This window comes from Pipistrellus hanaki (genome assembly GCF_964339955.1).
Source record: "Pipistrellus hanaki genome assembly, chromosome: 5".
In the NCBI taxonomy this organism is placed as follows: Eukaryota; Metazoa; Chordata; class Mammalia; order Chiroptera; family Vespertilionidae; genus Pipistrellus; species Pipistrellus hanaki.
The window spans coordinates 62915490-62941595 of record NC_140507.1 but is presented as its reverse complement, the minus strand read 5'-3'; the positions used below and the strand labels follow the sequence as shown (position 1 = coordinate 62941595).

The following is a 26106-nucleotide window of genomic DNA, read 5'->3' as shown; positions in this document are numbered from 1 at the left end:
TCTCTCTCATTGATGTTTCTAACTCTTTATCCCTCTCCCTTCCTCTCTGTTAAAAAAAAAAAAAAAAAAAAAAAAAAAAAAAAAAAATCAATAAAATGTATTTTTAAACAATAAATATTAAAGGGGGAAAAAAGGCCACAGAGAACTCCCTCATCCCTTCCACCTTGGGAGGACACAGTGAGAAGACAACTGTGTGAATCAGGAAGTTGGCTCTCACCATATTCCAAGCCTGCACTGAAAGCTGGACTTCCCATCCTCCAGAACTTTAAGAGATAAACATTTGTTGCATAAGCCACCCAGTCTATGGTAGTTTGTTATAGCATTTGACTGAGGCATTGGAGGAAGGCTGGAAGGCTGGAAGGCTGGAACCACTACAGAATAACCATCAACAGGAGGACAGACAAACTGCCCTCAACAGGGAAATCAGACTTCTTCATTTGCATCCCAGAAACCCATGCATATTTCCATTTGCCACTGGAATTCTTTTGTAACAAAATTCCATTGTATTGCTAAGGTGGATGCTGATAAGCAGTGTGTGACAATGCATCATTAGAATCAAGTCCTTTGTTCCTCAACTACAGACCTATTAACCCATTATATGCAACTTCTGACTTGCTAATTTTTATAGTCACTTTAGAAAATTCATCAAGTCACAATTTTCTTCTCTATAACAGAATAAGAAAAACCAATATATGTCCTCAGGAATGGGAATAAAAAGAAACATGAATGGGAAGAAGGAGGTTGAAGACTTGAGTTCCTCTAAAAAATCAAACTAAAGAATAAAAGACAATTTCAGGCATACTCCATTATGAAAAGATAAACACTCACAATGACCTAGCTAAATGTAAGGCTCCTGAATCTATTAATGTGTAAAATCTCTAAGTGCTGAGTTCAAGATAAATTTGCTGACTATAGTTTTATCCTTTGGCACAACCTTTGTCTATTAATAACATAGTCATCCCCAAATATCAATATCTGTGATATATGTTTCACGGAGTTTAGGAACATTTTAAAATTCCTATATCCTTAGATAAGCCCAATCAAATCTTCCTTGATATCTTTTGAGCCACCATGACTTCACCATAGCCATCTTCAGGAATATTTCTTCCTGAAATAGGTATTATTTTTATGAGCTTTAACAACAAAATATCAGCTTGACAAACATAAATACCAATTAATAAAAACCAAAATAAAGTGGCTCAGGGGTTGAGCATTGACCTATGAACCAGCTCACAGTTCCATTTCCAGCCGCAGGCCCAGGTTGAGAGCTCAATAACCAGTGTCGGATGTGTAGGATGCAGCCAATCAATGATTCTCTCGCATCATTAATGTTTCTATCTCTCTTTCCCTCTCCCTTCCTCTCTGAAATCAATAAAAATAAACTGAACACTATACCCTGATCTCTGTCCATGCTGTGTGTTAAACCATGAGACATGGTGAGAGACATAATGAGGGTATTATAATCACAACAAAGGCAGAAAAATCCCCACAGTTTGCAGCAGCCTGATGCCCAGTTCTGCCTAATATTCAAACTGATTCACCTTCAAACTCAACGAAAGAACCACTTTTCCCACTTGAAAAAAAAGAGGCGATATACTTGTTAGGTTTTTTTAAAAAATTGTAATATTTAGGCTGCTATTTTCAAATATTCATTGTCACATGGTCAAACAAAGGCTTTTACTTAGAGTTTGATTTTAAAATATCAGGATATTTGAAAAACTGATTTAGTAATATATTACAAAACGAGTTTTTCTGATAAATCCCTAGTGTAGGGAGTTCAGAACAACTCACCCCAAGATATGCAGATTGTTTTCAGCCAAAGGCAATCAAGGGACACTTCTGACCTCCACCCTTAACTACCTAGAGGAATTTGAATTGGGGCCTTCCCCATAAAAACAAGATTATGAAAGATAACCTCTTTTGACCTATCTAAATGGCAGGGCAAACTATTAATTACTGAACAGGTGCTCTCCCTGCAAGGAACTTCTTTAGCCTCAAGATGCCCTACCTCATTATCTCAAAATATCTTTTATGCACACAATCCCTTTCTGTCTTTGAAATTCTCATGGATGTGGGATCTCTGACTTTCTTATGTTTGCAGGGTATCCATACATATGCACATTATTAAATTTGTCTATTTTCTCTTGTTAATATATCTCATGTCTATTTGATTATTAGACCAGCTTGGGGGGGGGCGGGGGGGGAGCTTGAAAACTGATAAAAGCTTCTTCCTCCCTGACACTAGAGAGCAATTAACTATCATTTTAGAAGATATTTGAAGGACAGGAGAAGTAGGAAGATTGATGTTGTCCAATAGTTCTCTCTGTGATATACACTTTCTTCCACAGGACAATATCACTGCCTTTCTTCAGAGATGTGTGAAAACATTCTGCTTCTGATAGGTTTTCTCTCACCGACTTTAAAGACAACAATGACTTCCTTTCTTCAAGTCATAATTCAGTATTGTGGCCCAATACATGAATCCTTAACATTTTATTAATTCAGTTTTATATTGTTTTTAAACTTCATGTCACTTTGTATTTATATTAAATTCTAACTTACTCTTCCAACTATATACACTTTTATAGTCACCTGTATCTATAGAACATTTGCTGAGACCTGAGTTGCAATTTCCATTGGGAAAAATCAAAGGCAAATATAAATACCAAGAAACGTGTTCTGATTGTATCATATTTCTTTCCTCCTATCACTCAGAGTAGGAAAAAACAGAACAGGAAAAGTTAGTGCTTGTTTTAAGATCGTGTGGCCACAGTGTAGAACAGTGTGGAATAACATATAGAAGTAGCGATAATCAGTTTACGTATGTTATTGGTCCTACCATCAACAAAATCAAACTTTTATCCTAGTCAGACTTCTAACTATGACCCTGGAAGGAAATTAAGATATTTCCGAACAGTAAGGAAAACACTGACTCCAAATTGAGTCAATTCACATCAATTTACAGTAGAGGCAAGAAGCTCCCCTTCTGTCCATCATAACAAAGTGTGTCCTAAGTAGGAAAAGTGGATTGGGATCATCAGCCCTGAGAAGACAAAGTCAGGGATGTGATCGGGTGACATACACCTGACAGAGGGCTTCACAGTTAGATATTTCCATTAGGACTGAGGCAAATGGCCTCATAGATAGGAGTCAGCATAACACCAACAGACTGGCAGAAGGAAAGTTAGTCATTTGGCATAAGTTAGAGTCTGGAGTGCACTTCAAAAAGAATCTGGGGCTTGAGCCTAAGAGAAACAGCAAAAATTTCTTCCACCAATTAAGGCTGACCAATGAGAATTAAAGCAAACCGGTCTCTCCTAACTTTGGATTACTAAGGAATTCCCGGTCAGATTCAGTCTGGAGACATAGATCAGACAATGATTTATATTGACCTATGAAGGCATGTTGTAGTAGCTAAAGATGTGTATCCCCATCTGTTCAGGAGTCTTTTTTAAAAAAATATATTTTATTGATTCTTTACAGAGAGGAAGAGAGAGGGATAAAGAGTTAGAAACATCTATGAGAGAGAATTATCGATCAGCTGCCTCTTGCACACCCCCTACTGGGGATGTGCCTGCAACCAAGGTACATGCCCTTGACTGGAATCAAACCCAGGACGCTTCAGTCCACAGGCCCCAGCCAAACCAGTTTCATCAGGAGTCTTTTATTATAGAGTTGAAATACCTGGGTGTGTGGGTAAAGGGAAGTAGTTCAATGGGATAAACTTTAAGAATTGGGCAACTGAAAAGTAACCCAGGGCTGGCTGGTATGGCTCAGTGGTTGGGTATCAACCCACAAACCAGGAGGTTAAGGTTCAGTTCCTGGTCAGGGCACATGCCCCAGTTGCGGGTCAATCTCCAGTAGGGGGCATGCAGGAGGCAGCAGGTCAATAATTCTTAACATTGATGTTTCTGTCTCACTCTCCATCTCCCTTCTTCTCTATGAAATCAATTTTCTTTTAAAGTAATCCATAATTCCTATTGACTCTCATTTCTTCTGCTATCAAATTTGCTGCTCCTTTTAGGCACATCTTATCTTCTAAATTTGACTAAAAAGTTATATCTTAGTCACTAGCTCTGCCTCTCTGTTCCAGAACTCCATCCTTGAAGCATGTTGTTACTATCTTCTCCCTTTCCTTCCTTCCCTCAGTTTGGTTTGGCTCCCAGACTCTTCTATCTGGAGATCACCACTGCTACACACCTAGGAAAACTGAGAGAGGAAAGGGACCCAGACATATATGGATGTGAGAAATGAACATAGATAACCAATGGCTGATGGTAAAGGAAAAAATCTATGGTAGCCACACAACACCAGTGGTAAAGTGGTGTAGAGCAATCGAGTGCTAGGGCAAACAGCCTTTAAAACCTAAATGGCCCATATGAGCCTCATCCTATATAATAAAGAGGCAATATGCAAATTGACTGCCACACCCTCACAAGATGGCTGCCTATGACCAGGCCAGCAGGGCAGTTAGTGAGGGACAACCAAATGACTGAACAGCAGGCTGTGTGGGGTGACCAGGCTGGCAGGGAGGGTTAATGAGGGATGATCAAACCACTGAACAAGCAGGCCATGTGGGGCAACCAGGCCAACAGGATGGTTAGTGAGGGAAGACCAACTGATTAAACAAGCAGGCTGTGTGGGGTGAGCAGGCCAGCAGTGGGGGAGAGGAGGGGACAGTGAGGGGTGACTAGGCCGGGGAGGGGGAGCAGTTAGGAGTGACCAGGCCAGCAGGGAGGGGGCAGTTGGGGGCGACCTGGCCAATAGCAGGAGGAAGTCAGGGGTGACCAGCCAGCAGGGGGGGGGGGTAGTTAGGGGCGATCAGGCCAGCACACAGAGACAGTGAGGGGTGATAAGGTTGGTGGGGAGGGGGGCAGTTAGAGGGTGGTCACGCAGGCAAGCAGGTGAGCAATTAGGAGCCAGCAGTCCAGGATTATGAGAGGGATCTCTGACTGGGATCTGTCCTAAACTGGCAGTTGGACATACCCCAAGGGGTCCTGTATTGGAGAGGGTGTAGGCTGGGCTGAGGAGACCTCCCACCAGGGCACAAATTTTATACACCAGGCCTCTAGTCATGTTATAAATTAATATGCTCTGTTTTAAAACTCCTACCTCTAAAATATTTTAACAGCTTCTGAAGGAAAACAGATAAGTCAAAAGTAAGTTTTGTGCCTCATCCTCCACAATCCCTGACACATGTAGAAACTTGATAATGAATTTCTACTGAATGAAGAATAAACTAATTAATTAATGTCAGATAAGCTAGGTGTTAAACATATTAAATAATTCTTACTTCAAGTGTCTACACAAAAACATCAGTATACTCATTAAAAATCTTATCTATTTAAATGTTTCCAAATATTGCTTTCTGCAGAGGTATAATCACATTAAAAAGAGACTATCTTTATCCAGTACACAATAATCTCCTGTGTGCTGTTTATAAAGGAGTCTATTTAAATAAATGGAAGAAGAAAACTTCAACATATTAATGACAGCTATAAAAGTCCTTTGTGTGTTTTAAAGCAAGTCAGTGTATCATACCACACTATTTCCCCCTCTTTGTTGGACCATGGCAAGGAAGAATCCAATGGCAAAGTAAAAAAATGGAAAGATCAGTTGAACAAAATAGATCCAGAGACATAGAAGTACGTAACAGTCAAATCTCAGAGGGAAGGTGGCAGTGGATGGGTGGGTGGGTGGGTAGGTGGATGGGGAGAGATCAATCAAAGAACTTGTATGTATATATATGCATAAACCATGGACACAGACAATAGGGTGGTGAAGGCCTTGAGTGGGAGGTGGGGCAGGGACAGGCTATAAAGCAGTCAATGGGAAAAGAAAGGGAACATCTGTTATTCTTATAACAAGAAAGATTTAAAAATAAATAAAAGTGTTTTTTGTTTGTTTGTTTGTTTGTTTTAAATATATTTTTATTGATTTTTTACAGAGAGAAGGGAGGGAGATAGAGAGCCAGAAACGTCGATGAGAGAGAAACACCAACCAGCCGCCTCCTGCACACCCCCTACCAGGGATGTGCCCACAACCAACGTACATGCCCCTGACCAGAATCGAACCTGGGACCTTTCAGTCCGCTGATCAACGCTCTACCACTGAGCCAAACCGGTTTCAGTGAAAAATAAATAAAAGTTTTAATAAGAGCTGGGAAGATCAAATGGGAATATTCCTCTGAATTGTAGTAAGCAGTTATTACTTTCCTGCTCAATGGTGACTAATTTAAATGAAACCTCATAATGGAAGAAAAGTCCAATGCAGCAATTGAGGATAAGAATGACTTTTGTCAAAACGGGAATTTGTGTCCTAAAAAGTCAACTAAGAAGTATCTCAAAGGGAAGTGAGGAAACAGGGAGGTGTTGGGCAAAGTGTACAAAGTTTCAGTTACACGGGATGAATAAATCCTGGAGGTCTAATGGACAGCATGGGGACTACAGTTAACAATATTGTAGGGCAGGGATCCTCAAACTTTTTAAAGTGGGGGCCAGATCACGGTCCCTCAGAGAGCTGGAGGGCCGGACTATATGAACTACTAATTCCTACTGTAACACCTTGGCTGCGCTCACTGCCCAAAAAACCTGGCGGGCAGGATCAGACTCCCCTGGGGGCTGCATGTGGCCCGCGGGCCGTAGTTTGAAGACCCCTGTAGGGCATATTTGAAATGAGCTAGAGGGGTTGATTATAAGGTTCTCATCACACACAAAAACAGTAACTATGTTGGTTATGCTAATTAGCCTGATTGTGGTCACCATCTCATAGTGTATATGTATATCAAATCCTCACATTGTCTATCTTAAAGATACGTAATCTTTATTTGTCAATTATACCTCAATAAAGCTAGAAAAAAATAAACAAATAACAACAAAAAGGGAAAAACACAAAGAAATAGAAACCTTGAGATCCAGAAAAATAAATGTGCAAATAATAGGAGTTCCAGACTACTTCTCATTCCAGCCCTACACCAACTACACTCACACATTCCCCATCTAATTTAATGGCAATTTTCTCCTTCCTGTTAGAACAGAACATTAGAATCTTACCAAACTTCTCTCTTTCTCAAACACCACAGGAATTCCTCAGCAAATTCAATCCAATCTACCTTCAAAAACATTTAAGTTCAGAATTTGACCTCTTGTCAGCAGCTCTACCGCTGTTACTATTATGCATTCACTATTATCTCTTGCCGGGGTATTCCCAACAGCCTGCTAACTGTCTCTCTCCTTGTACCTTTGCCAGTCTATGCTCAATCTCAGAAAAACCCTAGGATATTACAGTGACCCATAAGACCCTAAATAATCTGGCAGCTGTTATTTCTCTGACCTCACCCCCTGCCACTCTCTGCACCACATCCCATTTATGATGTTCCAGAACCACTGGCCTCTTTGATATTCTGTTATGGATTAAATTATGCCCCCAGAAAGTCACGTATTGAAGTCCTAATTTATAGACTGTGACCTTATTTGGAAATAGGGTCAATACAGCTGTTAAGGTCACACTGGTGACTTTATAAAATGGGGAAATTTGGACAAAGACGTGCACACAGGGAGAAAGCCATGTGACCATAACGGCAGAGATCAGGGTAATGCACCTCCAAGACAAGGAATGCCAAAGATGGCCATCAAACCACCAGAAGCCATGAGACTAACCTGGAATGGATTTACTCACCCACAGCCAGGCAGCTCCGCTATGCACCCCTAGAGTCCATGTGCTTGTAGGGCCCAAGTTATGTTTAAAGATTCTTTAATTGTGTCTCCCTTTTCACTTAAGCACTATCCTCTTTTGCACAGTCAAATATTTGCAGTTATGTTCAATGTTGGGCATTCTGCTGTGAAACAATAAAAACAAAACGCAGAGAGAGAAAGAGCCCCACAGCCTCAGAAGGACTCAACCCTGCTGACACCTTGATCTCAGGTTTCCAGCCTCTGAACTGTGAGACAATAAATTTCTGTTGTTTTAGCCACTGTTTGTGAGACTTTGTTATGGAAGCCATAGGAAACCTATCCATGTTCTTCAAACCCTCAGGGCACAATCCCAGCTCCTGGACTGTTATCCAGGTTGTTTCTTCTGGCTGGAATCCCCTGCGAGGCAAGAATGTAGAAAGAACTGCCAGGAATCAGAGCCCTGACCTCCTTGCAGCTACTGGGATCCTTAGTTCATGCAGGTGTTAGCATCGATGGCTGAGGTTTGTGGCAGCATCATGGAGATCAAGGAACTCCTTCGCTCAGCAAGAGGCCAGCTGCAGGGCCTCCCGCATGTCTAAACTATCATGCCAGCCCGACATTGTTGGTCATAAGTGGAACCCTGAACCCTTGAGCTGTGTTGGTGAATCTGTCAGACAAATCACTGTCCTGTTATGACACACATTAATTCAGTCAAAGATATTATTCATTTCCTCAGAGTTAATATGTGATTATCACACATTAAAGACTTGATCAAAATTTGGAGAGAAATATTTAAAGGTATAATCTCCAAAGACAAGAGAAGAAATAGGAAATCAGGAAAGATGAGCAATGAGTCAAATTTGGAAACAGAAAACTATATAGACATATTGGAAGCTGAAATAATGTCAGTTTATAATCATTTTATTAAGCTTTTAATCATTAAAAGTCTTAGACATACATTAACATTTAAGAGTCAGTATTTTGGAAAGTTGCATAGCCTACTGTGCTATTGGGGAAGGGATGTTAAGATAAGTCTTCTAAGTATTTTTTAATATGTTTTTATTTCTTTCATAGAGGAAGGGAGACAGAGAGAGAGATTGAAACATCAATGATAAGAGAGAATTCAATTGGCTGCCTCCTTCCTGCATGCCCCTGACAGGGAATTGAACAGTGACCGCCTGGTTCGTGGATTGATGCTCAACCAATGAGCCACATTGATCAAACTTTCTAAGTTTTTATTTTTTGTTTTGTTTGTTTGTTTTTAATACCAGATAATCTTGAGTATCTAAAACTTTCTAAATCTTTTGAAATCACATTCTATTTTATAAAGCTTACCAAATTTCATATCACAATTTAGAGATGACTTTCTTACATATTAAACCAGTAAAGAATATTGTACAACCATAGAAAGGCCATTTCTTATTTTATAAAATTTAAAATTGCTATAACATTATGTATACTATTTTATAAATGTGTTAAATATTAGTATAATATTAATAATGCTGTAATACAGCTAGCTAATTTCAATATAACATAAATTTTAAGGATTAGTTTTATAATAAACTCATTATTTAAATAATCACCTGGACTCTTTTAATTATGTATATTTTTATTTTTAATATGATTGAGAGGAATCTGGCAGTTAGAAATATATTTAAGCCCTTATACATGATGCATATTCAACTTAGCCATGAAAAAATATTATTTTAATATAAACCACTATATGTTCTTTTATATTTCTTTGAATTAGCAGCAGTCATTTTTATCTGCTCCAAACAACAGGGTTAAAATATAGATTAGGATAAACAGGCTGATGTTTTCCAATAATTTCCATCATTAAAGGTCCTAGGTACAGTACACACATCATAAGCCAAGAACAATTTCTTTCCTATATCCTCCAATTTGTTTATACAGTATAAATTTGTCAGCTCCTGACAGTTTCACAATCTGAATTTGTAACAGCATTGTTTGGGGGTTGCCTGCAAACTACATCATCATCACCCATGCACCACCCGATAACGTTGACCTGCTGATGAACTAATTAAAAAAAACTCAGCAGGTAAGGATGTTTATATGTCCTCTTTCTCTCCCGTAAGTGGCTCTTTTGCAAAGTCTTGCCCGGAAAATGTAAACCAGAGAGGCGGAAGCAAACCACGTGCCTGCAGACGATGACCATATGCATAAGGAGAATGCTTAAGTATCATACTGACTTTTGCTTCTGGAATGGAAGAAAAGTTTCTGTCTCTGGAACTAACTTTTGTTTCTAGGACTGAAGCAGTCACGTGTGCCATCGTGGTGTGCAGACTGGGGCCATCCGTCAGGGGGTTCTTTCCCACTGGAGGTGTGATGGGTTTTGCAATTATGGATTTTTGTCTATTTGGTTCAGTTCATGGATGGGAAGGCATGACAGTGAACCGGAAAGGAAAACGATGGTCCTTGTGACAGCCCTCGTTTGTATCCATACCTGAGTCATAAACATCCATAAATCATCAAAATACCAAAACCACCAAGCTGATGAATTTAACCTTAAAGCAGCAATCTCCCCGTAGCTACTGTGGATGATTAACTAGTAAGAATATGAAATAGTCATCTGCGAAAGAGAAGAAAAATAGAGACCGAACGGAGAATTAGCACCATGTAGGAAAGAAACTAAGGCAACATAGAGGAGACAAAAATCTAAATGTTCTCTTTTTTTCCTATAATTTAGAACATATTACTAAAGGCCTAATAATCTTCAGAATAAATTACTTTTGAAAACTTTCAAAATTAATAATAAAATAGTGTAACTGGACTGTGCCTAACAGCTTACAAAAAACTCTTCACATTCTATGGCACTTGATAATATTTTATGGGACATTAACATGGAAAAAAAGTGATAATAAGCAAATTTAGAAACAAATTTAAAATTAGTTTAGTAAAATGTTAACGAGGCTACCTTACAGATATAACTATTCCTAAAGGCTTCTCTTATTTTTATATAAAGTAATTTAAATTATTTAACAAATTATTTTGCACTTACACACTGAAACATGCAGATAGAAATATAGGAGAACACCAATGTCCACACTGGGACAGAATATAAAGTCAGAAAATAAGTAAATATAGTTCAATTTTAAAGGACCTACAACTATGATTTTCAAGTGCCCAAAATTCCATACACCAGATTTTCCCAGCCAATCACAGGGAGCACTGATTGGTTACATGACATGAGGTGCAAACCAGAACAGGTTCCCAATGAACAAATATTACCCAGAAACAAGGGAGGAGTGGTGAACTCAGATCTTCTTTCCAGAATTCATCCCTTCATCTCTCACTAGGAAGTAGCAGGAGCAGAGCCCGGGAGTGTCAAACTAAAGAAAAACCTTCCATTTAGAAAGAAATCTCAGAAGTCGAAAAAAAATATAAAATATATTTCCCATACCTAAGCAAGATACACACAGGAAAATGGTGTTAGGGCAGACTGACTGAGTACCTTCAGTACCAGAGATTCATCATGTGAAAAATGAACAGTCATGATTTTGAGTATATAGAGTGTGTTGTTCTTTTTTTAAAATATATTTTATTGATGTTTTACAGAGAGGAAGGGAGAAGGAGAGAGTTAGAAACATCGATAAGAGAGAAATATCAGCTGCCCCTGCACACCCCCCAATGGGAATGTGCACACAACCAAGGTACGTGCCCTTGACTGGAATCAAACCTGGGACCCTTGAGTCTGCAGGCCAACGCTCTATCCACTGAGCCAAACCAGCTAGGGCTAGAGTGTGTTGTTCTTATGTTAGTTCATTTAACTTTATCTTGCACATGTATAAAAGTATCATGCTCTGGTCTCAGAACACTTAGCTGAATATACAGGACCCTCGTCCTCAAAGAATCCATAGGTCAGGGTAGTAAATGGATAACAAATATATAGCATGCCACATAAAAACAGTGTCTAGTTTTATGTGTATAAGATAGTAGTAGTGTACACACAACACAAACCTAACTAGCACATCAACAGAGCTCATTGTCAGTAATTGGGTAGGATACAGAATTCAGTGATCAAACCTGCCTGGAGAGATTGGGGAGATTATCCGGAGGTGAGGTGAGCTAAAGGATGAGTATGGTATCACCAGCTGCAACAACAGAAAGGAGGCATAATTCATGGAGTAAGAATAATGTAGATATAGACACACATTGGGTGTAACAGACTGCTGTGGACAGTGAACTGGAGGAGAAAGACGTGGATGTAGGCAGGAATACCAACAAGGGGATGATTAAGATAGTTCAAGCCTGGGGGGCTATAAAGGTTTGCAGTAGGATGTAGCAGCACAACTGTGGTAATGGATGAGAAATAGATTATGAAGAAATGTTTCACAAGTGTGTTTGGAAGAAGGAGAAAGTTTAAGAAACAAGAGGAAAAAAAAGAACATATCTCAAGCCTGGATGATGATGAAGGGGAAACATCCTTTGTCTACAGAGTGTGTAGGCTTTCTATATAAAATTTATTTTATATACATGGCTGGAGGAAAATGGCTTGAAATAAAAACTGGCAAGTCATTCTTTTGCATAAAGATTTGTGAAGAACAGACAGATAAAAACTGGGGTTCAGAGGAGTTAAATAGCTTGTCAGCATCTAGAATATACAAATCAGATTCAATACTTGCTTACCTTTATAGGAATTCAATAGCAGGTCATTCTCATGAATACCATAGGTTCTCTATATTAGGTCAAAAGTCCCCTCATTTGTTAAGCTGGGGCTGGCAGAAAAGGTCACCCCATTCCCACTCTTGATGGCTCTTAGGATTACTTTTCCCTGCAATCAGCCAAAGGAGAGAAACTTTTTTAAATCCATGTCTGGAATCCACATTTTCTCCATTTCCATCACTTTCCCTGCTCTGGCAATAGAGGTCCTGCCATAGTCAGTTCAATACCAGTGTAATTCAAAGAGACTTTAAGATACACATTATATTCTCTAGAAATAAATCTCTGATTCATTCTCATACTCCTCAGCTGGCTTGGCAGATGTACAAAGTCTTTGACCTTTTCCCTCATAACCATGCACATTATTATTTCATTTTGATACAAACTCTGACCCTCCAAGTACCTTTTATTCCTGATCTATTTATGCTACCTTTCAGCCTAGTTTTTTTTTTTTTAATATTATTCCTTTTCTTTTCTTTTTTTTAACTCATGAGTGCTTTTTGGAATAAGAAAGTCTTTTGACTTCTAGACATAATTTTTGTCTCTAAGGTTAACCCCTTCCCCCAACAACTAAGGTGATGCCCTAACGTCATGGTCAGCAAACTGTGGCTCGTGAGCCACATGCAGCTCTTTGGCCCCTTGAGTGTGGCTCTTCCACAAAATACCACAGCCTGGGTGAGTCTATTTTGAAGAAGTGGCATTAGAAGAAGTTTCTTGGAATGAAATTACTAATTCTTTCTTCTCGGGACCTAATGAAAGGCAAGCATCAAGTTGGCAATTGCAAAAAGTAGCCCACATTTCCCCGTCGATGACATGCCGAGTTGGCAGAAGCTGGGAGATGCCATCGAAACATGAGTCCTCTCCAAATTGATACTAAATATGCTCATCTCAGGAAACACTGAGGGCAATGACTCTGGAGCAGGTTCTGCCTGGAGATAGCTGTTCCCACCAGCTGCTCCTCATATTGGCAGCCACCCTATATGGCTCCTACCAGCTGCTTGAGACAGCAGCCTATGGGTCCCCAGTGCCTCATATCATCCAGAGAAATTCTCCTGTGACTGAATAGTGAGGCTTCTTTCACATTTCAACTAAAGACAGCACCTAAGTACCTCAGAGGGGACCTCCAGGGACCAAGAAAAAGGACATAAAATGTTTCAAAACCCTCTAGACTACACAGAGCAGCTATCTCTATAATGCATGAAACTGCCTCTTCAGCTTCCTTCATCTCTGCACAGATTTCACTTAGTGGAGAAAGAGCTCTCACCAGCCCTTTACTGCTCAGAGTGTGGCATTTAGAGCATCGGCTCTCCTAGCTCCAGCTCTGTCTGACCTCAGGTCTCTAACAGACTTGCCAAGAAATCCCACTTTTTTTTTTTAAGCTATCCACTCATTTTGCATGATAATAGCCCATGTGCAAAGCAAGCCATAAGAGCATCCTGGCTAACCCATGCTTTGTCAAGGAATAAAATTCAACTCTTACTGTACTGGGAAGAACCAAAAGTTGGCAGCAACTAGCTCCATCTTCCCAGCCTGAAATCTTCACTTAGATAAAGCCAACTGTCCACTTGAGGGCAGTTGAGCATAATGGAGAAGCTCTGGCAAAATCCCCAGTAACTAAAGCACACCTTGCAGTAAAGTCAATGAAGCCAAACTTTGGCACATAACCCTAAGACAAGACAAAACCTCTAAGTAGTCTAATCCTTTGTTTTTGCAGATTATGTAAGAGTGAGGTGAAGAAATGTGAATATCCTGAAGACTCAGAGAAAACAAAAAGCTAAGCCCAAGTATCTATGGCAAGTTGACGCAAGTCCTTTTTGAAAGTGGATGCAAGTAAGTAAAGCATAGGAAATACAATCATATTTGTAATAGTCTAATATTATGATAACTATGCATGGTACCAGTTGGAGTATTGGAAATATCAAGGGGAACACTATGTGAAGTAATGATTGTCTAACCACTAAGCAAACACCCCAAACCAATACAATTTTAAAAATTGTTTAAGTGGATGTAAAATAAATTTTTAAATAAATCACATTTGGAAAAACAGTTCCAAATTCCTCAAAATGCTAAACAGTTACCATATGACCCCAAAATTCCCTTCCGTATATCCCAAGAAATCAGAAAGAATATATGTATCATTATGTTCATAACAATGCAATTTACAATGGCTAAAATTTAGAAACAGCCTAAGTGCTCATCAGCAGATGAGTGGATCAAAAAGCTGTGGTACATACACAATGGAATACTAAACTGCTATGAAAAAGAAACAACTCTTGCCATTTGCAACAACAAGGATGGACCTGGAGAACATTATGATAAGCAAAATAAGTCATTCAGAGAAAGATAAGTATCATATGATCTCACCCATTTGTGGAATATAATGAACAACATAAACTGATGAACAAAAATAGATCCAGAGACAGAGAAGCATTGAACAGACCATCAAACCTCAGAAGAAAGGCAGGGGAGGATGGGTGTGGGTGGGGGAGCATGTAAGAGATCAACCAAAGAACTTGTATGCATAGAAGCATAACCAATGGACACAGAAATGGGGAGGAGAGGTGAAGGCCTGGTTTGGGGAGCAGGGGCAGGATGGGAGAAGCTGATGAGAGGAAAAGGGCACCTATGTGATACTTCTCACAATAAAAAATTTTTTTAAAGATAATTTAAAAATTCCATTCCTAAGTACGTATCCAAGAGAGATGAAAACATATGTTCACACAAATGTTCATAGCAGCATAATTCATAATAACTAGAAAGTAGAAACAACCCAAATTCCCATCAACCAGTGAATGAATAAACAGAAAGTAGAATAGCCATATAATAGAATACTATTTAGCCACAAGAAGAAATGAAGTACTGAAACATGCCACAACATGGATAAACCATGAAAAAGGTAAGTCACAAAAGACTATATATTATATGATTGCATTTATATGAATAGAAAAATCTAAAGAGCCAGGAAATAAATTAGTGGTTGCCTAGGACTGGGGATAGGCCCAGGTTGGGGGAAAGTGAAGAAGTGACCAGGGTGATGAACATGTTATAAAATTGATTGTAGTGATGGTTACATAACTTTATGACTATATTATAATAACACTGAATTATACAATTTAAGTAGATAAATTAAATGATCTGTAAGTTATATCTTAACAAGGCTGTTAACAAATAAACAAAAGTAAAGCAAATGACTAGAAAGGCACACAACTCTCTCGAGTCCAGAGGCAAAAAGACAAACTCTGACACCTAGATTAGTCCCATTGGCTATTTTGGAGCAAATATCAAGAACAACCTTGACACAGAAAAGAACAAAAGCTCTGAATTCCTTTACCTTTGTCTGCTTTACAGCTTTTGAAAGTATAAAAGAAAAAAGAGGAGTTCGTTCATGACCCTTATTGTATTTTCATCATACTGAAAATGCATTTGGTCTAAACAAGACATAGTGTTCCCATATTTTAAATTAATGGAATGCTTGTTTTTATTTAAATTCCTTTCGAGTAACTATGCCATTAACAATTAGCAAACATGCTCTCATCTGCAGTAATTAAAAATATAAAAGTTCATGTCTCATATGACTTACATTTTGCAACACAGCATGCGATGTTGAGGTCAAAAAGGAAATGTCATTTTAAGCACCCTTGGAAAGAAAAGAAATATGGTGAAATTAGTAGTGTAGTTTAAAATTATTTGTGTAATATATATATTATATATATAAATTTATAATGCACTAGCGGCCTGGTGCATGAAATTTATGCATGGGTAGGGTCCCTAGGCCTGGCCAGTGATCAGGGCTAATCAGGGACTTCTGCTGCCAGCTGGGGCCTTCCTTCATTCTGTGCCACCCCCTGGTGGTCAGTGCATGTCATAGCAAGCAACTGAACTTCTGGTCTCCCTGTGGAACTCTCATAGGGACAATTTGCATATTAGGCAGTTATATATATAATAATATCAGATTCTCTCATTTTTAAGTATATTGTTAAAGATGAAAATCCCTCTAAGCCTTATTATTGAAAATCCCTCTATTTAAGACTTATTATTGAAATCAATTTTAAATCGATCCCCTTATAATCAACTCCCTATAGTACATGCAAATATAAAAATATGTTCCAATAAACATAATTCCTATAAAAATCCACTTATACATATGTAACAAGCATAATTATGAGATTTCAATGTTCCTTTCTACAAGACATATGAGAATATGTTTGCAGTCTTAGACTATATATTAAAAGAATAATTATAAACTTAAAAGTTGAGAAATTGGACTTTACAAAAATGGAAATTCAAAGGACATTAATAACATAAATATATAAGCAACTGACCAGAAAAATATATATATATATAATACATGTATCTGACAAACAACTTGAATCCAGAAAACATGAGTAATTCCTACAACTTAAAAAATAAGACAAACAAGCAATTTAAGTTTTTCTAAATGAGACACTTCACAAAATAAGATATCCACAGGCCAAACATAAAATGTTGTAATAAAATGGACCAGTAATCAGAGAAATTCACATTAAAATTACCATGAGATATGAATTCACACACACTAGAATGGCTAAAATTCAAAGAACTGACAATACCAAATGTTAACAAGGATATGGAGCAACTGGACCTTTCATATATTATTAAGTATAACATAATGCAACCTCCTGGAGAAATTTTTGGCAATTTCTTTTAAACAGCAATCTATTTTATAATCTAGTAATTCTATTCCTAGATATCTACTTGAGAGAATTAAACACATATGCCTGCAAAGATATTTTACAAATATTTAAGGCAACTTTATTAATAATTATCATCAAAAAAAGATAGCTCAAAATGTTCATTTCTTTGGTCTGAATATTTGTGCCCCCGCCCAATTTATATGTTGACACCTAAACTTTCTAGATAATGGTATTAGGAGGTACAGTCCCCTCTGGCAGGTAATTAGGCAAACCCTCAGGAATAGGATTAGTGCCTTTATAAAAGCAACCTAAGAAAGCTCCCTTGCCCCTTTCTTGTGAGGATAAAACAAGAAGCCAGCAGTCTGCTACTCAGAAGACAGCTTTCGCCAGAATCTGACCATGCTGGCACTGTCATCTTGGACTTCCAGCCTCCAGAATGTGAGCAATAAATGTCTCCTGTTTATGAGCCACCCGTTTAGATATGTAGGGATAGCAGCTCAAATGAACAAAGACATCCATCAAAGGAGAACAGATAAACAAACCATTTCATACTGTTTCATCTCTTGCCACTATGTGACATGAATTCCTCAGCATCATCTTTCAATTTACTAATTTTCTCTCTGAGTGCCACCATCAATTTATCCATTTGAGTACCTCTGTTTTACTTCAGTGATTATATTGTTTATTTCTTGAATTTCTAACTTGTTCTCTGATATATTCATTTTTTCTAATTTTAACTCTGTCCCTTCTTTCATAATTGTTCTCTTATGGATGCTAATCCTTAACTTTTTTTTTTTACTTCTGAACTTTTTAAGTCATTATCAAATGTATTTCTTTCATTTTCATTTCCTTGCTGTTGATTTTGTTGGCTGTCTTCCTTAATACTCGCTTTTATGATATGTTTTAGTAAACTGACATACAGACTCACTTGAGAAAGTGTTTCTCTTTACCTGCCTCTTCCTCTTCCTCACTTCTGTGAGCTTTCTTACCTTTAGCAAATCTCTCCCTGAAGCCCCCAGCCCAGGACCATGTGTTACATTTGCAGATGGGCCTTCCATCCCAGAGAATATGACAGATACTGCAGAGCCAGTTGACAGCTGAGATTTGGTTGGGAGGCTGCCTCTAATCACTTCTTTCTCCCTTGGTAGGTGTGGAGTTTTATATAATCCATAGACCAAAGAGATGGTGCAGCATTTTTTATTTTTTCAGCTTCCTCTTCTGAAAGAGTGAAATCTCATCCCAGGAGGTACAGTCACCTTTGGCAGGTAATCAGGCAAACCCTCATGAATGAGATTAGTAATTAAAGTCAACTTTAAATGGATCAGTACAAACTGATCTAAACAAGACACAAATAGCGTTCCCATAATATTTTAAATTAATGAAATGTTTGTTTTCAGAAATATCAGTAGTAACCATCCCCGTGTAAGAGGTCATTCTAATCCTGGAGAGGTCTAAATCTTAGCAGTCGTTATCCCTAAATACTGCTTTTGTTCTATTTTTCCTTTTATGATCTGTGGAGATGTAGTCCTAGTTTAAATACACCTACATATTTCAAAATTTTATGTTATATGTAAATTTTTCTGGTTTTGGAACAAGGTCAATATAAAAAGTGATTGAGTTTAAGCACTAGAAGGTCACTCCCTGGCCTTTGCTATTATAGATCAAGTAGATAACTCATTTGACAGTCTGTCAACACAGGAACTTTTTCTTAGTAAGCTTTCTGCTCTTAGTGCCTATTATAGGATCTGGCTTAAATTAGATGCTTTTTAAACGTTTCAGGAAATAATAAATAAATGAGCAAATGAACAGATTGTTACAGTTAGAACCAAGTTTGTTTGCTGTTTAATATATATTTACTAGAGGCCTGGTGCACAAAATTCGTGCATTCAAGGGTGGGTACCTCAGTCCAGCTTGTGTCCTCTCGCAGCCTGGGAGCCCTTAAGGGATGTCCAATTGATGGCTTAGGCCCACTCCCCATCTAAGCCATCAGTCAGACATCCTTAGTGCTGCTGCAGAGGCAGGAGAGGCTCCCACCACTGCAGCTGTGCTCTCCTGGCTTCTGGCTGAGAGGCACTCCCCCTGTAGGAGTGCACTGACCACCATCTCCTGCATTGAGCATCTGCCTCCTGATGATAAATGAGCATCATAGCGACCGGTCATTTTGGCATGTGGTCTATTTGCATATTACCCTCTTACTATATAGGATGATTTGAGAGAGGAAGAGGGATAGAGAGATAGAAACATCAATGATGAGAGAGAATCATTGATTGGCTGCCTCCTGTTTGTCCCACAATGAGGATAAAGCCAAAAACCTGTGCATATGCCCTGACCGGGAATTGAACCATGACCTCCTGGTTCATAGGTGGATGCTCAACCACTGGGTCATGTCAGCCAGGCTACAGCCAAGTTTTGAGATGAAATGGTTGACCTGTGAGCCTTTATATGAGAGAAACATTACCATCAAAGAAATTTAGCACATATGGAACTGACACAATTAGTATGGGTCTTGTTTATTTCCCATGAGAAAATCCAAACTTACCACAGTAAATAATACCCATCATAATAAAACCCTGCTTCTTTCCAACATCACCTTCCCACAACTCATTCATATGTTTCAATTCCAAAGCAGAGTCTCAGTCCTCTGTTCCTCTATGAAAGTCATTTCTTTTTCCTATAGAATCATCCCCTTGTCAACCTGGAAAATTCTTCAACATCCTTCGTCAAAGAATTTCTATTAAGTCATTGCCAGAGACAGTAAGAGCACTGCTCAGCACTGCTGCTTTGAGTAGTTCTAAGTCCATATATTCTTCTAAATTCTCCCATTCAACTACGCCAAGCACAGGGCAGATTCTTTCTCAAACCCTGCCCACTGTACTAACTGCTAGGAACGTAGTCCAAGTTCCTCCTTTATCTTCTACTCACTAGTTTCAGGTGTTGTGTCTTAGCCTCTCTGCCTGGGGATGGACTTCCTGGGACACCAGGTCTTAGACAGAGAAGCCATGAGAGGTCGTGGGTGCATAAGAATGAGTCTTTATTACAGAAGCCAGTGCCACAACAGTCCTATACAGGCAAAACAGTCCTTCACAGCAAAATCCATACAGGCAGGCAGCTGTACACAGGCTGGTGAACAGATACATCTTTCCCATCCAAGTAGCATCAGTCTCTATACCTACAGCTATTATCTGAGCAGCCGCACACTGCCCCCTAGACTCACCATCTCACATCGTAGCGGTACCTGAGCTCTCAGGCTCAGCAGCATCTCCTGCCTTGCACACTGGCTGGTCTCTGTATCTCACATAGTAACTACCTCCTAACTTCTCTCTCAGCACACTGTCACGTTAATATGGTGGCTATATCTGAGCTCTCTATGAACTCTCAGCTTTACAATGTAATAGTACCAGCCCTCAGCTCTGCCTGAGCTCTCCTCTCTCCAGCACACATAGGAGCTACATTCTTAGTACCTACCACCTCTGCTTCTTCTGAGCTTTCTCTAGCCTCCCCATACCCCACATACGGGCCTTAGGAATATACTTTTAATACTACTTACACAAAAGAGGCTGGTTGCCAACAGTGACATCAATCACATTGGCCACAGCAAGGCACACTCTACTCTGTGTCCTTGCACCTGCTTATGGTATCTTGGCCTTAGGCACCCCATTAGGCTTGTGCTCAGAGCAGCCTTGGTCATTCTGGTGCATTGACAATAGGCCTCTGTGCTCCCATTGGCCTTTACTATCCAGGGACCCTGGCATGGTGCCCACAGTCATCTCTCAGCATTCTTTTCATTCCAACCTGCAAGCCTGAGCACCATTTAATATACTTTCCTCCATACACCCAAGCATCAGAGCTGACTCTATAATCATTTGCATGTGTCTCTTCACTATTGGTAGAGAGTTATGGCGTTTACGGATCAGATATCATTCGTTTTAGCATTTGCAGAACCTGGCAAGGGGCATGAAATACAATAGATGCTTAATAAATATCTGATGACTATTCAAAAAACAAAGTAATGGTGCTCTGTTTGAGATACCCAGTGTTTGAATAGATGCTTAAGTCTATTTTACTTTTTTTTAACTTGAAATAAATTTTATACAATTCTTGCTTTCCAGTGCATTGAAGTGGTAGAAGTAGGCCCCTTGAGGAACCTTTTCTTTATAGTATTTGCCAAGTACTTTTGATAGACAGTCACTTGCCAAGCCACGCTCAAGATCTTCCCCTGAGCTTCCAAATCATTGTATAAGTACAAATCCCTGATGACAAATGAGGCTGCAGTATGTCATTCCAATACAGTTATTACCTGGGGACAGAGAATTGCAGAGTGTAGAGGCCAGCACATATGCAGAAATCTTGAAATCCTGACCATGTAGTTTTATAGACTAAAGCATAACTGTCCATCCAATTTCCATTATTTTGAGATTTTGATCAATAATGACCGTGGAGACAAAAATGCCTTCTGAACTTCTACAAAGTCACCAAATAGCCTCCTATTAGGTAAAGCAAAAACATTGTAAGATCTTATATAAATCTCAGGTGCCAGTAGGCAGTCAAGAACATAAGTGGGGAGCTTCAAAATATATTGACAACCCTTCTCACTTTCAGGCATCAACCTAATTGTCATCAAATTCTTCACTGAAGTATTCTTCAAGCAGCATCCCACATGCAATGGTTCATTACAGGTTCTTGAATGTGTTAACACCATCTAAACTCAACTTGTTCCCTATTTAACAACATTCAAGCCTCATTTTTTAAATAACTCACTGGACAGAGGTATAAAAGGTTTGGCTGATCAGGTGGTCTTCAATGAGAAGGTTATTGATTTGCCATTAAAGCATGATTGTGCTAAATCTAAATCCAAAATACCATATCATCTAAGAAAATTCAAACTACTGAGCTTCTGAAGTTTTTCAAGTATTTATAGTTGCTTAAAAAAAAAGATTTGATTCTCACTCAGTGGTTCAAATGGAAACTAGAAATATTCTGAAATGATAGGTTTTGCTTTTAAAGATGCCAGTTTTCTGCATATTCTGACAATGATATTTTATTCTTTTCAGAGAAAGGGGATAAAGCCAAGGTTAATAAAATTTGAAGAAGATGTGCCAACTAAATTTGTGTCTCCTTGATTCTGAAGGGATTAATTCAGTCAGCATAAAGAGAATTTTTGTAGGATGTGTCTTCTTTAATTACTGATGGTTAACAACATAATATAAATAAATAAATAATAAGTTCAAATAGAATTATTCTAGCACAAATGGAATGTTCTTTCTTTGCTGCAGTTTTTGCTGGTGTACTGCGTGTCAAATCGATCATCTCATTATTCATTTAAACTTGAACTCAGTGAGTTCTCCCATTCCCCTGCAAGGGGTGTGAATTAAGATGTAAACTGCAGTTCTGTCTCAACATCCATTGCAATGCAGTCCTTCAAGAGATGAAACAAACATAACTTCTTCATACTCTTTTAAGTGAAGGAAATAGTCAAGGCTGTACTCTTGGGAGAAATACATGAAAGATTTTAAAAGTAGAAAAAAAATTTTCGCAGGGGAAGGAATAAAATACTGCAAAAAGAAGAATTAGAAAAACGTGGGCATCTGTCATTCGTGTCCCCTTGCAAAACGAAGAGATCAAAACCCTGATTTTCTTCATTCAGCTTCATCCCATTCACTTGCATATCATCCAGAGAACACACGGAGCAATTAAACGCTGGGCTGCTGCAGCCACAAAGGTTCCCCTGGCCTGATGCTGGAAGCATCAGAAAGAATTGGCTTTAGCACCATGGGTAGATTTCTGTTGGGTATTACTTAGTCTGAAAGCTGCTCTTTTCCTGCCAAAAAGCCAAGGCTATCTATAACGACCTCTTGCTGGCAGGGCCAAGGAGAGGGGACGCAAAGCCAAGAGCAGAATTTTAAGAGACAGCAGAGCCATATCTGGCCACTGGTGGTAAGGATGGCATTTTCAGAGGCTGTACTGAAAGAGGATAAACCTTTAGTAACCAATTGGGAACACAGGTAGTTAGAGCTATAAACATGTGAATAATAAAGCCTTTATAATAATTAGCAGCAGGGTATTACATACAAGGATAATAAACCTATCCTTCTGTTGGGATAACTATCCTAGCAGAAAAAAAAATGTAGAGCACAGAAGAGTAAATATTCTGATGCATGAATTGCACAGCAAAGCCCTGGGCTTAGTGAGGTCCCTGTGCCCTACCAGGCATGTCTGTAGTGCAACTATCCACCTTCACAAATTTTTGAAGGGTAGCTATGAATGAGTGAGCATTACAGTCCTTCTCCCATTTTCCAATAAACCCATAACTTCCTGGATACATGCACAACTGGTAGAAGAGATAGAACATGCACTAATAATGGCTCCCACCAAATTTCTTACTCTTACTGTTGTTAAAAAATAATAATAATATCCACATAATGTTTACTGCATGTCTGGTTTAATGCAGCATTTTGTTTTTTTGTGTTGTTTTTTTGGAAGAATAACTTCTTTAAGACAACAAGGAATGGAACTCAGGGTGAACTCATGTTTAAAGCAGACCATCCAGCTGCAAAGTTGCCATTTCTATGAATCCCAAGTATCTGTCCTCACAATAGCAGGAAATAATAAAAACCTGCTGTCTACCTTTTTTATCTAAACCACAAAAATATTATATTGCTGCAGTTAGATGGTACTTCAGGTTATGGCTAAATTTTTCTGTATGTGTCTAGCGCTGCCTTAAAACAAGTTAAGCATACTCCGAGGAGTTGGGCGACTGTTAGTTAAGTCTTTGTATTTATCTCGCTTTGGTCCTCTCTGTGGAACACAGTCCTATTGTGGGCCACTATTCAGGGAGAATACAAATACTCCTTTGTTGGAATGAATGTCCTGCTGGGAAAATGTAGAACACAGAGGAGTAAGTAATAGCAGCTTCTGATGCTGGAATTTTACAGCAAAGCCCCAGATGGATGCCCAGGCTCTGTTGGCTTACATGTGCTGGGCAGATACTCCTAATTAATTAAATGAAAGGGGCCTCATAAAGATTTGTCATATCTGGGATTAGATTAAGATGGGATATATGGTTGATGGTTGTGGTGAGTAAAAACAGTAATAGCATTTGAAGACAGGACTAACGTCTATTTATGGACCAAACTTTTCACTTTAGGAAACTGGAAGTCCTTCCTTTGATATATATATATTGTTTTATTGACTTTAAAGAGAGAGAGTAAAGGAAAGGAAGAGAGATAGAGAGAAATAGCAATGAGAACCACTGATCAGCTGCCTCCTTATATCCCCCACTGAGAATCGAGCCTGCAACCCAGGCATGTGCTCTGACCAGGAATCGAAGGTGCATGGGATGATACTCAGCCCACTGAGCCACATTGGCCGGGGCACTTTGTGATTTTTTTAAGAGTCATGGTTTCACTTAGGGTATACCCAGCTTCATTTGTAATGTTCCTTTTTAGAACAGCAACATTAAATCAATAATTGTCACAAAAAAAACAAACATGTGCTACGTTCATGATGTTACTACAGACTACAGAATTCCTAATCAACTTCTGCATCCGTTTTTTGCTAGCAAAAGAACCTTATTTTTGTCTCCTTTGATCTTTACCTAATGTTGCAATGTACTAAGTACTTTATACATATTATCTCATTTAAATCTCACAACTCCTTAAATATATTCTATCATTATCCCTGTGTGTTGGTAGAAAGCTGAGGCCTGGGGAGGTAAATCATTTGCCAAGATCACCACGCCCGGCATCAGAAAGCTGGGCTTCCAAACTGGGCTTCCAAAATCCATGATTTGATCACCCAACTTGCACGTCCCCTCTATGGTGGCTCTTAAGTTGGCCATTAAACAAGGAGGAACTCTCAAAACCAGTAGCCTTTTATTACTTCACTTTCTATTGTGAGAAAGTCCTGCTTCTCTCCACAGGAAACATAAAACCACAGGAGAGATTTGTTAGCACAAAAGACATCCCAGGGGAGGCTGAAAGGACACTGTAGAAGCCACCTTACGTTAGCCCGGCCCACTAAAGTCATGCTGACTGTAATTCCTGAGGCGGTTGTCTCTCTCCCCAGCCTTCCACCACACCAGGATTTGTGGCTGTGAGTTAGAGCAGTGGTTCTCAGCCTGCACCATTTATTACTGCCCCTCCCACCCCACCCCGAATAGTTAGCCTTATTCAAAAACATTTCAATTATCACAACGGGGTGGATCTAGTAAAGAGAGTCCAGGGATGCTGCTGAACATTCTGCCACACACAGGACAGCTCTCCAAAACAAATAAGTCGCTGTCTAAAATGACCACAAATACCCGTGGCAGTGGCAGTGTCTATCTTTGGTGTTATGGCTTCTATGGATTGGTCGTAGTGTGTAGTACCAATGACATATATCTCACCCACTCCTTTCTCCCTGTCTATCTCATGTACCATTCTGTGGTTATGATGAGTGAGATGAGATATGGGGGGAGCCGGGGGGAGTCTAAAGAATTTTGGAAACTCCTCAGGGGGAAAAAAGAATACTTTCACACAGGGAAGCTGACAAATTAATAGAAAAACAAATTCCATTTGCCCCTTGTCAGGAAAATAAATAAATAGATATTTAGCAGCCTTCAAAGATGTACAATTGTCACTTTCACCTAGCAGGTCCTAAGAAGCGCTACAGGCAATGCCTTTGACTGGTTGTGATACTAGAGCAGTCACTGACAGGGAAGGTATGAAAACAAACCACACCCTTCTACTGAGAGAAGGTTACATAAAGAATGTTGTCTCTGTGGAAATAAGACTATTGTGTGAAAACTCCTTTCTGTATAACATAACATGTAGAAATGTCCTTGGTGACAAAAAAAAAAAAAAAAAAAAAAAAAAAAAAGATTTTCCTCAGGATTTCCCATTTTTGGTGCTGTTTTCAAGTACAAAAGGAGTCAGAGAGATGGAAGTAAATAAAAATAAAAAAGAACTTCCGGTGAAATGCTACGCAGCAGCAAAATGCTCACCCACAATGAGATGGGTGATTTGCATCGGTTTTCTGTGCTGAACTTCCTAACAGGCTACTGTGTCACCAACTCACATTTGTGTACAAAAGCATGAGTTCTA

The 26106-nt window shown here is 39.0% G+C and overlaps 1 long non-coding RNA gene across 1 annotated transcript in view; it reads right to left on the bottom strand.

Moving 5' to 3' along the window:
• The window catches only part of LOC311622516, a 251614-nt gene that overhangs the window by 107263 nt on the left and 118245 nt on the right, over positions 1-26106 (bottom strand). Inside the window, exon 2 of the long non-coding RNA XR_014795002.1 lies at positions 15934-15990. This is a non-coding gene — a long non-coding RNA (uncharacterized lncRNA). The remainder of the gene's footprint in view (positions 1-15933; positions 15991-26106) is intronic.